Source organism: Caretta caretta, chromosome 8 (assembly GCF_965140235.1).
Source record: "Caretta caretta isolate rCarCar2 chromosome 8, rCarCar1.hap1, whole genome shotgun sequence".
Lineage (NCBI taxonomy): Eukaryota > Metazoa > Chordata > Testudines > Cheloniidae > Caretta > Caretta caretta.
This window is the reverse complement of record NC_134213.1, coordinates 44,872,936-44,885,244: the sequence shown is the minus strand read 5'-3', so window position 1 is coordinate 44,885,244 and position 12,309 is coordinate 44,872,936. Positions and strand designations below refer to the sequence as shown.

The 12,309-nt window shown below is 43.4% G+C and overlaps 1 protein-coding gene across 3 annotated transcripts in view; it reads right to left on the bottom strand.

Annotated features, from left to right (window-relative positions):
- The window catches only part of NOTCH2 (notch receptor 2), a 131,066-nt gene that overhangs the window by 70,822 nt on the left and 47,935 nt on the right, over positions 1-12,309 (bottom strand). The window contains exon 6 of one of the 3 annotated variants that reach the window (XR_007358112.2): positions 6,049-6,143. The exons of the other annotated variants lie outside the window; for them this stretch is intronic. The gene's annotated coding sequence lies outside the window, so the exon portion shown is untranslated. The remainder of the gene's footprint in view (positions 1-6,048; positions 6,144-12,309) is intronic. 3 annotated transcript variants of the gene reach the window in all.

The window sequence follows — 12,309 nt, the reverse complement described above, 5'->3', positions numbered from 1 at the left end:
TCTATCCCTTGCACAAGATATACTCAAATTTTACCTCTGAAAATTTGCATAGACAGACTAAGCCTGAGCAGAGATTGTGAGGGACAAAAAAAAGCTCTGAAATAAGGAACAAGTCTAAAATACTTAGTCAATGGAGTTTCTCCAGATGTACCTGTAACATAGTATGACAAAGCTCTGTCCTTGCCTCTGTGGGTCCCATGTTTCCTGGTAGATTTCGCTAGCCTCAGAGGCTTACTGTGACCCTGCACATAACCCTTCTGTCTCTAGAGACAAGGGTCACAGTCTACTGAGCCATTTTCATCATAAGCCAGTGAGGGAGGTGAGGAGAAGTTATCCTTCCTTGCACAATCGCTGTTGTCTCCCAGTCTCAAGTGATTAATCAGGGGACAAAGGTGGGTGGGGGGAGCCCAAGCCCACCCTCTACTCCAGGCTCCAGCCCAGGGACCCTAATAGTATCAGCTATGGTAGCTGACCTTTTAGAAACATGGCATGTACAATTCCCTGGGCTACTTCCCCCATAGCAGCCTTCACTTCCTCAAGCTCCACTTCACCCTTACCTCAGGGCCTCCTTCCTTGTGCCTGATATGGTGCGTACTACTCAGCCTCTCCAACAGCGCAACTTCCTCCCACAGCTCCTGACATGCACACCCACCTGACTAACTGAGAGGCTTTTAACTAGTTTCAGCCAGCCCCTGATTGGCTTCAGGTGTCCCAATCAACCTAGCATTCTCCCTGCCTTCTGGAAAGTTCTTAATTGGCCCCAGGTGTCTTAATTGACCTGGAGCAGCTGCCATTTCACTTATCCCGGTACCAGGGATTTGTTTAGCCTGGAGCTAATATATCTATCTCCCACTACTTTTCTATAGGTTTCAGAGAAACAGCCGTGTTAGTCTGTATTTGCAAAAAGAAAAGGAGTACTTGTGGCACCTTAGAGACTAACCAATTTATTTGAGCATAAGCTTTCGTGAGCTACAGCTCACTTCATCGGATGCAACATTCTATAGCCATCTGGCCTTGCCCCATCACAATGACTGGAATCTGGACCAATGCAACCTGTAAGAGGCATTTGTTGTATATTTGCAGTTATGCACAATATGAATTGGTGGAGTGTTGTTGGACAATGCTTTCAGCACAAACATGCTATGAGCAGGGGGTTGGACGAGATGACCTCCTGAGGTCTCTTCCAACCCTAATCCTCTATGCTTCTATGCAAATTTGGGGAACTATGCAACTCCTTAATAAAAGGAAAGCTCATACACGGAATATAAAATGAGCAGGGGATGCACAAGTGTCAAGGTTCCCTCCCCACTCTGAACTCTGGGGTGCAGATGTGGGGACCCGCATGAAAGACCCCCTAAGCTTATTTCTACCAGCTTAGATTAAGAACTTCTTCAAGGCACAAATTCTTCCTTGTCCTTGAATATCATTGCTGCCACCACCAAGTGAGTTAGACAAAGATTCAGGAAAAGGACCACTTGGAGTTCCTGTTTCCCCAAAATATCCCCTCAAGTCCCTTCACCCCCTTTCCTGGGGAGGATTGAGAATAATATACCAACCAAATAGGTAAACAAGGTGAGCACAGACCAGACCCTTGGGTTTTTAGGACACTAAAAACCAATCAGGTTCTTAAAAGCAGAACTTCATTATAAAGAAAAAAGTAAAAGAAGCACCTCTGTAAAATCAGGATGGAAGGTAATTTTACAGGGTAATAAGATTTAAAACACAGAGGATTCCCCTCTAGGCAAAACTTTAAGGTTACAAAAAACAGGACTAAACCTCCCACTTAGCATAGGGAAAATTCACAAGCTAAAACAAAAGATAATCTAACGTATTTCCTTGCTTTACTTACAATTTTTGTAATCTTAGATGCTTATTTCAGGTAGGGTTTTAGGAGAAGGTTTCTTCCTGCCTGGTCCCTCTCTCTGTCCTGAGAGAGCACAAACAAAACCTCCCCCCACAGATTTGAAAGGATCTTCTTCACTTATTGGTCCTTTTGGTCAGGTGCCAACCAGATTATTTGAGCTTCTTAACCCCTTACAGGTAAAGGAGGGATTTTATGCTGTATGTTTATGACAACAAGTTTCTCCAAGAAACCACTTCAATCTTATTCTGACCCACATATTTGCAGAGCCAGAGAAATCAGTGAAATGAAGACTGGCTCTAACTGACCTTGTACAGAGTAAGCACCTAGTCCATGTAGTATTTCAAAACAGAAAACAGACAGAATAAGACAACAACCTTCAGCGCTAAATGTTTATTGACTATGAAACAGAGGTACTTTCTGTGCTTTTGTTTCTTGGAAGTCATCAGGGATTAAGTTCTCCAAGAGCAACTATACAGAATAGGATACTTTAGATGTACATTATTTCTATGGCTCCCATTTGCAGAGCAAACACTTTTCCGATATCTCTGATGGGATTTTTGAAAAGGGCAGCTTTTGATCAGCACAAAGAAGTTTTATATATGGCCATAATGGCCAGGTAGCTGGCAGCTCTCAAATTTAAGGACACCAAGGAATTTTTTTTTCTTTCCAGCACATTTAATCATGTAGGCTGTTTTCAGGGGTTGAAGACATGTTCCCAGCTTTATGCACCTCTTTCACAGCAGAGTCTACAAGGTCAGCCTAGTGCAAGATGGAGAAAAATTAGAAACTCTTCCTGGGAACCTGGTATCAGTGCTCAGATTTCCTTGGTACAGAAGGAAGAGAGAGTCAGGGTGATTCCAGACTTCCTTACCTAGCACCACCAAGCCCTCATTGATATCTCCATACCTCTCTCTAGGAGCTCCAGGATGCCAAAAAACTGTATGGCTTCATTAGCAAGGCAGCTGCAGAGATAGAACCACAGCCACTGGGTAAACTAAGTTCTGAAAAACTGAGGCATTACCTGGAGATGAGGAAGCAGCCGAGAAACATTCAGAGAAACAGTAGCAGATGTACCTCCAGAAAGCATGTCCCATTGGCTCTTCTCCCTCCACCAAGAATCCCACTCCACATCAGTAGCAACATTTTCAATTTTCTTCACACAAAGCTATTTACTGAATTCTACCCAAATTCATGAACAGTTTTGGTGCCCCCAAAAATGCATTTTTCAGTGAATTTACTGTTTACCGAAAAACCCCCACCCAGCTCAAGTCAACACTCCTCTCCCCACTAATAATACCCATTTAGATTTAGCGCTTGTCTTCACTACCGGGGTAAGTCGACCTAAGTTACGCTACTCCAGCTATGTGAATAATGTAGCTGGAGTTGACGTAGCTTAGGTCGATTTATCCTAGTGTCTTCATTGTGCTGCGTCGATGGGAGATGCTCTCCCACGAACTTACCTTAATCTTCTTGGGGAGCTGGAGTATCGAGGTCGATCGGAAAGTGCTCTGCTGTCGATTTTGCAGGTCGTCACGAGACCTGCTAAATCGACCCCGCTGCATCAACTGCAGCAACACCGATCTCCCGTAGTGAAGACCAGACCTTATTTTAGTGTTGAAGACATTTAATAGGACAGAGGCTCTCAAGAACTTCCTGGGCTCACCAGACTCCCTTTGGAGTTCATTTGTGATCAAGTATACCAATGCCCATTTTCCTTAGAAGCAAGTTCACCAAAGCACTAAGCTCAGATCTAACTGGTATTGAGCACCCTTCAAATAGATAGACTAGATAGACCTGTACAAAGCCTTCCACAACAGCAGACCTCATCCAACACTGCAGAGAGGAAGACTGCTTTGGAGGGAATATTAGAGAACCTGATACCACATATCCTAAGGAAGAGTAGTGGTGGATCAGTGCAGAACATGATTCCAGGTCATATAACACCATCTACAAGCTCAGAGTGTCTCACGGGGGCTTTGCCAAGTGGATCAGATAGAAAGTCCAATGCAGGAGACAGATCCCATCAGCCCAGGTGTGGAGGCCCTATTCTCGAGGGATGATCTGGGGAATTACAAATCAGTAAATCTCACATTTGTATCTAGTGAATTGGTTGAATGGATCCTTTAAACTAGAACAAAAACATCTGAAAGATATGACAGGGAAAGGAAAGTTGTCTTTCGCCAATTAGACTTGCATGCATGTGAAAGCAGGGGACAAATGAGAACCAGGTGATGTAATTTACATTTTCAAAAACCCTTTCACATGATCCCTCACAAGAGGCTGTTAAAGAAACTAAGTAGTGATGGGGTGAGAGACAAAGTGCTGTCATGGCTCAAAAACTGGCAGACACAAGAAAATAGTAAGAATAAGTGGTCAATTTTCATCATGATAAAAGGTTAACAGCACAATGTCTCAAGGATCTCCATTAGGTCCAGTGTTTAACATCTTGTTAATGATCTGGAAAGGTGGGCGGAGCAGTGAGGTAACAAACTTTCCATATGACAAAGTTATTTATGTTAGAGAAACCTAACCAAGTTAGGTGAACAGACAACACAATGGCAAGTGAAATTCAATGCTGATAAATGCAAGGTAATGTATATTGAAGGGGAAAGTCAATGAAGACCTCTGCTCAATGGGCAAGTGCAGATGAAAAAGCTAACAATTTAGTATAATGCAGAATATATATATGTAAATCAATGATGAAGCCTCATCTGGAACACTGTGTACAGTACTTCCCACCTCGAAAAGGGTATTGAAATAGAGAGGTTTCAGACACTGATAACAAGACTGATTGGTGCATGGAAAACTCCTGTGGCAATAGTTTGAAGAAATGGATTGATTACCATTGAAAGGAGAGAAAGAAGGGACATGATAAAAACATATAACGTAATGGATGGTCTAGCGAAGGTAGATCAAGACATTCTGTTCTCCATGCCTCATAACACAAGAACAAGGGGATATTCAATGAAATTGATAGGTGGGAAATTCAAAATGTGTCAGAGGAAATATTCCCATCACATGCATAATTAAACTCTGGAATTTATTGCCACAGAATGTCACTGAAGTCAAGAATTTTGAATCTGGCTAAGAGGGATGGGTGTTTTATGTAGGTTTAATGCAATCTCTGTAAGGGATTGAGAGCTTCATGGTGGTGCAGATTACCCCACAACTGCCTACGTGGGGCATCTTGCCCCTTCCTCTGAAGCATCCAATGTCTGCCACCATCGGCGAATAAATAATGGGGCTGATGGACCATGGGTCCGTTCTAACATGGCAATCCTGTGTTTCAATGTCAGAGTCTTTTCTCAGACTCTCCTAGGGCTCAGGATCAGATCTCATGGATACAATACATCAGATGAACGCTGATTCTGAGACCCTAGAACTCATTTCAATAATTCTCCACCAGGCACCATAGCCACGACTACCCCTCTCAGTCTGGGGGAGGCTTAGTGGACACATTATTTACATCTGGGGAGGCTTTTCAAGAAGAGGTCTCCTCAACTCATGCACCACCACAACACCTTGCTGGACCCATGTCTTTTGGTCTTTCTGAAGAATTTGTAGGCATCGCAAGCACAGCCACTGGCAGCAGAGTGGTTCTTCCCCAAGGCATAAAAAGCACCTTTTAGGCCTATCTGAAACAAAGAACTTACCCGGGTGATTAGGAATGGCTCCTAAATGCAAGGTTTTTTGATGATCTGCCATCTTGGGCAAAGCTGGAGGCAACCCAAGATAGCAAAAACTACCAGTGTGTATCTATTATCAAATATAAGACCTGACTCTGAATTGCATCCCTGATTTAGGTTAGATATAAACTACAATCATTTTAAGATAACATGATGGAAAACTTGGAAAAATTTCATGACCACTCCATGAGGCAGACAGAGAAACCGAGGTACTGTTAGAGGGGATTTTAAGCCTTCTGACTTAAAATGTTGGGCTTTAGTGAATTGTACATGCCCCTAACCGCCAACTATTGCCCGAAAACAGTTCCATGATCTAGTGGTTGCACATGCAGCTCCTCCTGGGGGCCTCTTTGGAGGCACTAATATAAACGAGAAAAATGAATGATGTGGAAAGTCACTGGTGGTATGAAATGATTGGGTGCTCTGACAGGGTGGTGGCTGGTGAAGTGCTTTGGGATGGGATGGTGATGGAGAAGTGGTCGAAAGGAGATACATCACCACATTAAACCACTCTTCATCTTGTCCATCCCCTCTCTCTTCACCTCCTCTAGAAAACACAGTAAACTTGGAAAAGACCTAGTAAGTGAAGAGATCTGTAAGACAAAATACAAAAGTCACAAAAATGCTCCATGTTCTCAAGCTAATACAGCAATGTATTTTTAGTAATTACCTAAAGACATTAATCACCTCATTATAAGGTCTGGTCTTCACTTGAAGGGGTTTCCTGGTATAGCTGTACCAGCAACCTGCCCCAGTGGAGAGACAGCTTATACCAGTTCCCCAAACAGACTACATTATATGAGCAAAACAACATTTTTGCTGGTATAACAACATCTAAGTAGGGCTTCCTCATAGCTATGTCAGAGGGGAGGGAGAATGGTCAACACAGCTATGAAAGCCAAACTTATAAGTGTAGACCAGGTCTTAGTAGGAGAAAATGACCAAAGATGATGTCAGCAGGAGTTAGAACAACTGTCTTATCAGTTAGTCTCATCTCACCCACCAATCCAGACTCAGTACCGGCAGTCCAGCCCTCTTTATCTTGGAGACAAGTTTATGCAAATGTCATTCAGTGCCAATGTACAAGCCCCTCAAGAGACTGCTTGGCACATTCAAAGAGTACTTCCAAAGCTGGAAGATCACTACGAACATGAGGGAACAAGAGGAACATGTGTTCCGGATTGGCAGATGTTCATTCTACCAGAGATCATCTAACATATTAAAGTTGTACTGTTTCCTTAGTGGTCATTTGCTAATCCAGACTCATTATTGGGAATTAGCAAGCAGCGCAGAATGATATTGAAGATCTGATTGATATTTCATAATTCATACTCAATGCAATCTTAGCTAAAGCAGGAATTTAAATCCCTTTGATTCCAGACTTCCTTACCTAGCATGAATTTACCCTCAAACTGTGGATGAAGCTGAATGTGGATGGCAGACTCCAGGATGAATTGTGGTCAAGTACGTGGGAATCCTTTCTGGGATCTCCCAGAATTTGCATCCCTGAGCTGCAGCTCTGCCACCTCTGCAGGGTGCAGTGTGCCCTCCCCCAACAATAGCTAGCTCTGCCAATTTGTGCAGGGAGTAGAAGAGAGAAAAGGGATCATAATCCAACCTTTCCCCCTCCCATCCCTGCCCCCTTTTTAACAGCTAACCCCCAATGGAGATGCTACAGGGAATAGGTGTGCATTCTCCCATAGCTTCTTACCAGCTTCTGTACATTTTAGTGCAAGGGTGATCATTGCTTCTTGCACTCCCATGGAAGGGCCTGCCAGCATCACAAACATTATACCACTCACTGTTGGGTAAGGATTTAAAATTTCTGAAAAGTTAGAAGCAAATATATTCAGTAGCTTAGGGCTCAGTGAGCTGATTACTTTGAGATTTCAGGGCCAGTATCACCTTTCTAACTGGGTTAATTTAAAGGCTTTGTTTTATCACTTGAAATGTTATGGAGAAGTACTATGGTGCTGAAAATTATCCTGTGCATAGTCCGTTTTTTGCCCCCACAAAATGAGTATTACTTGTTACTATATCTATTTCTGCAACAGAAACTGAAGAAAGTGGTTTCTGTGAAAAGAGTAAATTTAAACATGAGAAATGAGAGCACAAGATCTTACAGCAATTTTTTCACTCTAGCTCTTTTATATTTGTCAGCCTTCTTGGCAGAGAAAAGTCATGCCACTTCAGGCTGACTTGACCAAAATTCCTCTCGGAGGCTGCCAGCCACACTGTGGCACTTTCATTCACCAGTACACAGGGCAGGCTCATGCTCACGGGGATTAAAAGGTGCCCAAATCCCACTGTAATTATATAGGAGCTGGGATGCTTAACCCTGTGGGTTCCTTTGAAAAATCCTGCCTAAAGCTCTGCTCCCTGGTGCAACAGATGAGAAGCACAGGACCAGAGTCACAACAATTGAAGTAAGAAAGCATCGACCCCCCATGCCTGAAGAGAAGCTTAAAGTAAGAACGGTTTGACAGAGACAAATCCACTTCTTGAGTACAATCCAAGCTGAAGTTAACCAGTGGATTCAGCTGCCCTGGCCCCATATGGTTGTACATACACTTCACTTGAATGTAGATGCCCCTTAGATAAACAGGTGCACTCTCCACCTTAAAAACCATGGATTGCTTTGTCCATGAACAAAGGGCTATGGTAAAGCCCTGATGACATCTAAAAACAATGGCCACTGTGGTTGTCTACTAGCCTTTTATACTTCCTCTTCCTGTCCCGCCCCTCTGCTTCCAGGATGTGGGGCCTGGCCCTCCTGGCTCCACCCACCAGACGGCTTGCGGCATTCCCTCCGTGTCTGCCTCTGAGGGTTTCCCTGTTACAGAAACCTAGAGATGATTTTGGGGGAGCTTCACCAAGAACCACCTGAGAAAGTTTGCCAATGACAAATGCAGGAAGTTGCCTGACATCAGGGTTTACCTGCAATGACAGGTAGACCACAGTTGAGCTTCTTGAAGGTGAGAGCAGCTGATCATTACTGACGACAACAGTTTCTGGACATTGTGCAATGAAAGCATGATTGACTCCTCAGAGAAGAGGAGTAAAGGAGAGGAAAAACCAAGAGCATTCCCCAGCAGAGTGGGGAGTCTCCACAGATTGTTAGCTTTGCTGCAGGGGCAGGAAGACTAGGCTGAAAGCACCAAACAGCTTCCAAGGGCTGAATTTGGGCACCAACAGAGAAATTCATATTTGCAATGTGAGGTGGGCCAGACTACAAAGAATTGCGCCTGGCAGATGGCTTCTTCAACAAGTAGGGGCTTTGATACGACACAGTCCTGTTCTTCCCAGGATGCAGCACAGATTACATTAGGTATCCACAATACTGCTCCACACAGGACATGGCACAGAGATTAAGAGTGATTTGCTATAAAGGAGAAATTCAAATTGCAAACAAACAGTTTAAATTGGACTCAGCTTGACAACCAAACTCTACAAGAGGAGGCTGTGGAACAACACTACGAAGGCTTAGCACTTACATCCTCCAACCATTTCACAAAATGTAACATCTCTATAGGCCAAGCATAGTAATAAGCTTGCCTACACATACATAAATTGTGACCACACTTTTTCCCAAAAAAGCGATAAGTGGAGCGGCACTGCATCAATTCAAGATCATCCCACAGGATTTTGGCTTCCAAAGCAGTGCTTACCTTTACTGAATCATAAGAGACCAGCAGTATGAGCTGTCACTTTCAAAAGAGACTCCATGAAACAGTTTTTGCTTCCCAGTCCATCTCAGTTAAAAATTAGCAAAGCTCTACTCTACAGCCGTAAACAGTTGAAAATTAGTTTGGCTACACAAGAGATGCTCCATGCCTCACCAAAACACTCATGCAAGACATGTAAAGATCTGTTCCTGCAGCTCCATATCTGGTTATTTTAAGAAATCCCAACCACAGAAGTATCAAACCCTGCAGGGTTGATAGCAATAATACTTGCATTTACCCAACATTATTCACTTGGATTTGAGGCACAATTTAATTCTGAGGATGTCTCAGTGGGCTTGTAATAGTAGCATCCTCTCTGAATGTTTATGTGATAACCATACTAGATTACGGTGAAGTAGTAGTAACATTAAACAAAGGATGACCCCCAGCTGTGTTGGATGGGCATGGAATATTGGCAACATGTCACATTACCATGCAAAGATTCAAGACAGAAAGATACATCCTGGTGGGAAACTCATGCTACACCATTTAGATGACTCTCTAAAGAGTAGCAACCATGTCTTTTGTCTGAAGTGCCCAGTACACTTTGGACACAATATAAAATAATATTTATCTAATTTAATTTGACATGGGAGAATGACATGGATATAAAAAGTGAAGATTCCCTTAGCATGAAAAGTAGTTTGCTACATTCATGGGAGATGCCAGGTAAAGACTAACATTTCCAAACAAATTTTGTTGTGAAAATGAAGCTAAGGTTCCAGGAAAGTATCATTGGATTGAATGTATATTCCTTTAAATGAACATTATGAGTTAAAAATTAGAAACACAAAAGTTCAGAGTCAAGGTTAACCTAAAAGAAATCCAAATCACTGGAAGTGTGAACATTCAATGTTAAAGCAACTCTGCCCTCATAGGTCTTAAAAATTTGTGCACCATAAAGCATTGAAAATGTGTGCCAGAGAACGTTAATCTTTTGTGTTTTGTACACATGCTCCTCCAATACCACCTGTGCTGTTTGATCACCATACTAACCTTTGACAGGTTTCAGAGTAACAGCCGTGTTAGTCTGTATTCGCAAAAAGAAAAGGAGTACCTTTGTGGCACCTTAGAGACTAACCAATTTATTTGAGCATAAGCTTTCGTGAGCTACAGCTCACTTCATCTGATGCATACTGTGGAAAATACAGAAGATGTTTGTTTTTATACACACAAATCATGAAAAAATGGGTGTTTATCACTGCAAAAGGTTCTCTCTCCCCCCACCCCACTTTCCTGCTGGTAATAGCTTATGTAAAGAGATCACTCTCCTTACAATGTGTATGATAATCAAGGTGGGCCATTTCCAGCACAAATCCAGGGTTTAACAAGAACGTCTGGGGGGGGGGGTTAGGAAAAAACAAGGGGAAATAGGTTACCTTGCATAATGACTTAGCCACTCCCAGTCTCTGTTCAAGCCTAAGTTAATTGTATCCAATTTGCAAATGAATTCCAATTCAGCAGTCTCTCGCTGGAGTCTGGATTTGAAGTTTTTTTGTTGTAATATCATAACTTTCATGTCTGTAATCGCGTGACCAGAGAGATTGAAGTGCTCTCCGACTGGTTTATGAATGTTATAATTCTTGACATCTGATCTGTGTACATTTATTCTTTTACGTAGAGACTGTCCAGTTTGACCAGTGTACATGGCAGAGGGGCATTGCTGGCACATGATGGCATATATCATATTGGTGGATGTGCAGGTGAACGAGCCTGATAGTGTGGCTGATGTGATTAGGCCCTATGATGGTGTCCCCTGAATAGTTATGTGGACACAGTTGGCAACGGGCTTTGTTGCAAGGATAGGTTCCTGGGTTAGTGGTTCTGTTGTGTGGTATGTGGTTGCTGGTGAGTATTCGCTTCAGGTTGGGGGGCTGTCTGTAAGCAAGGACTGGCCTGTCTTCCAAGATTTGTGAGAGTGTTGGGTCATCCTTCAGGATAGGTTGTAGATCCTTGATAATGCGTTGGAGGGGTTTTAGTTGGGGGGTGGGGGAGAAAACACCTGGACTTGTGCTGAAAATGTCCCACCCCGATCACCACACACATTGCAAGGAGAGCGATCACTCCACACAAGCTACCACCAGCAGGACAGTGGGGTGGGGGGAGAGAAAACCCCCTGCAGTGACAAACACCCATCCCCCAATGACCCGCGTGTACAAAAACAAACATCCCTTGCATTCTCCACAGCACGCACCCGACGAAGTGAGCTGCTAACCTTTGCTCTTTCAATGTAAGTGCTACAGTTACAAGATCTGGCCACATTTTAGCTGTTGTCCAGTGACACTGATAACTGATCGCCACCTGCCATATGACCTGTTTCAGTAAGGTGCCAATACCTCATGCAAGGCACTTAATGTCCTCAGCGCTTCACAGAATCGAGCCCTCAGTTCAGAGTAGAGGTAGCAGTGAAAATGCTGAGGTATTGCTGAAGGTGGAACTGCTTGTTATGGATAAAGCAGTTTGGGTTGTATACATTCATATACATTCAGCTTTAATTCTGAATTCTCATAGCGTCTAAAGTCTGCAGGGTCTAAAATGCCAGTGTTCTTGAAAGGTAACGTACACAAAGCTCTGATGTGCCCACAACCTTAACTTTACCTTAAAATGAAGGTAATTCCCACACAAACCTTTTCTGTAAAATTTTAGCCTGGTTCTAGAGAGCAAAGGGGATAAGGTATGCAGCATTCCTTTCCTTCCCTTTGCTTTTGCAGAAGGGGAGCCTTGTTAATGCACATGTAAGATCCTCCAGAGAATACCCATCTCCTGCAGACCTTAGGATGTACACAGGAGGAGGGCTCTGCCTGGGTAAACGCTTCTGCCCCTTAAGGGCCTTCGAAGGATCATGAAAAACTTCCTGAGCCTAGCAGCCCACAGCCCAAGGTGCTCACTGTTGGGAACTCCAGCCTTTGCCTCTGAAAGCCTTGAGAATTTAACCATAGCCCCAACCTTCCCACAAGCCTTAGCAAGCTCATGGCCTATCAGGAACCTCTCCCTCACGTGAACTGTAGGATGGGCTAGTCAGCAGCCCCTGCCA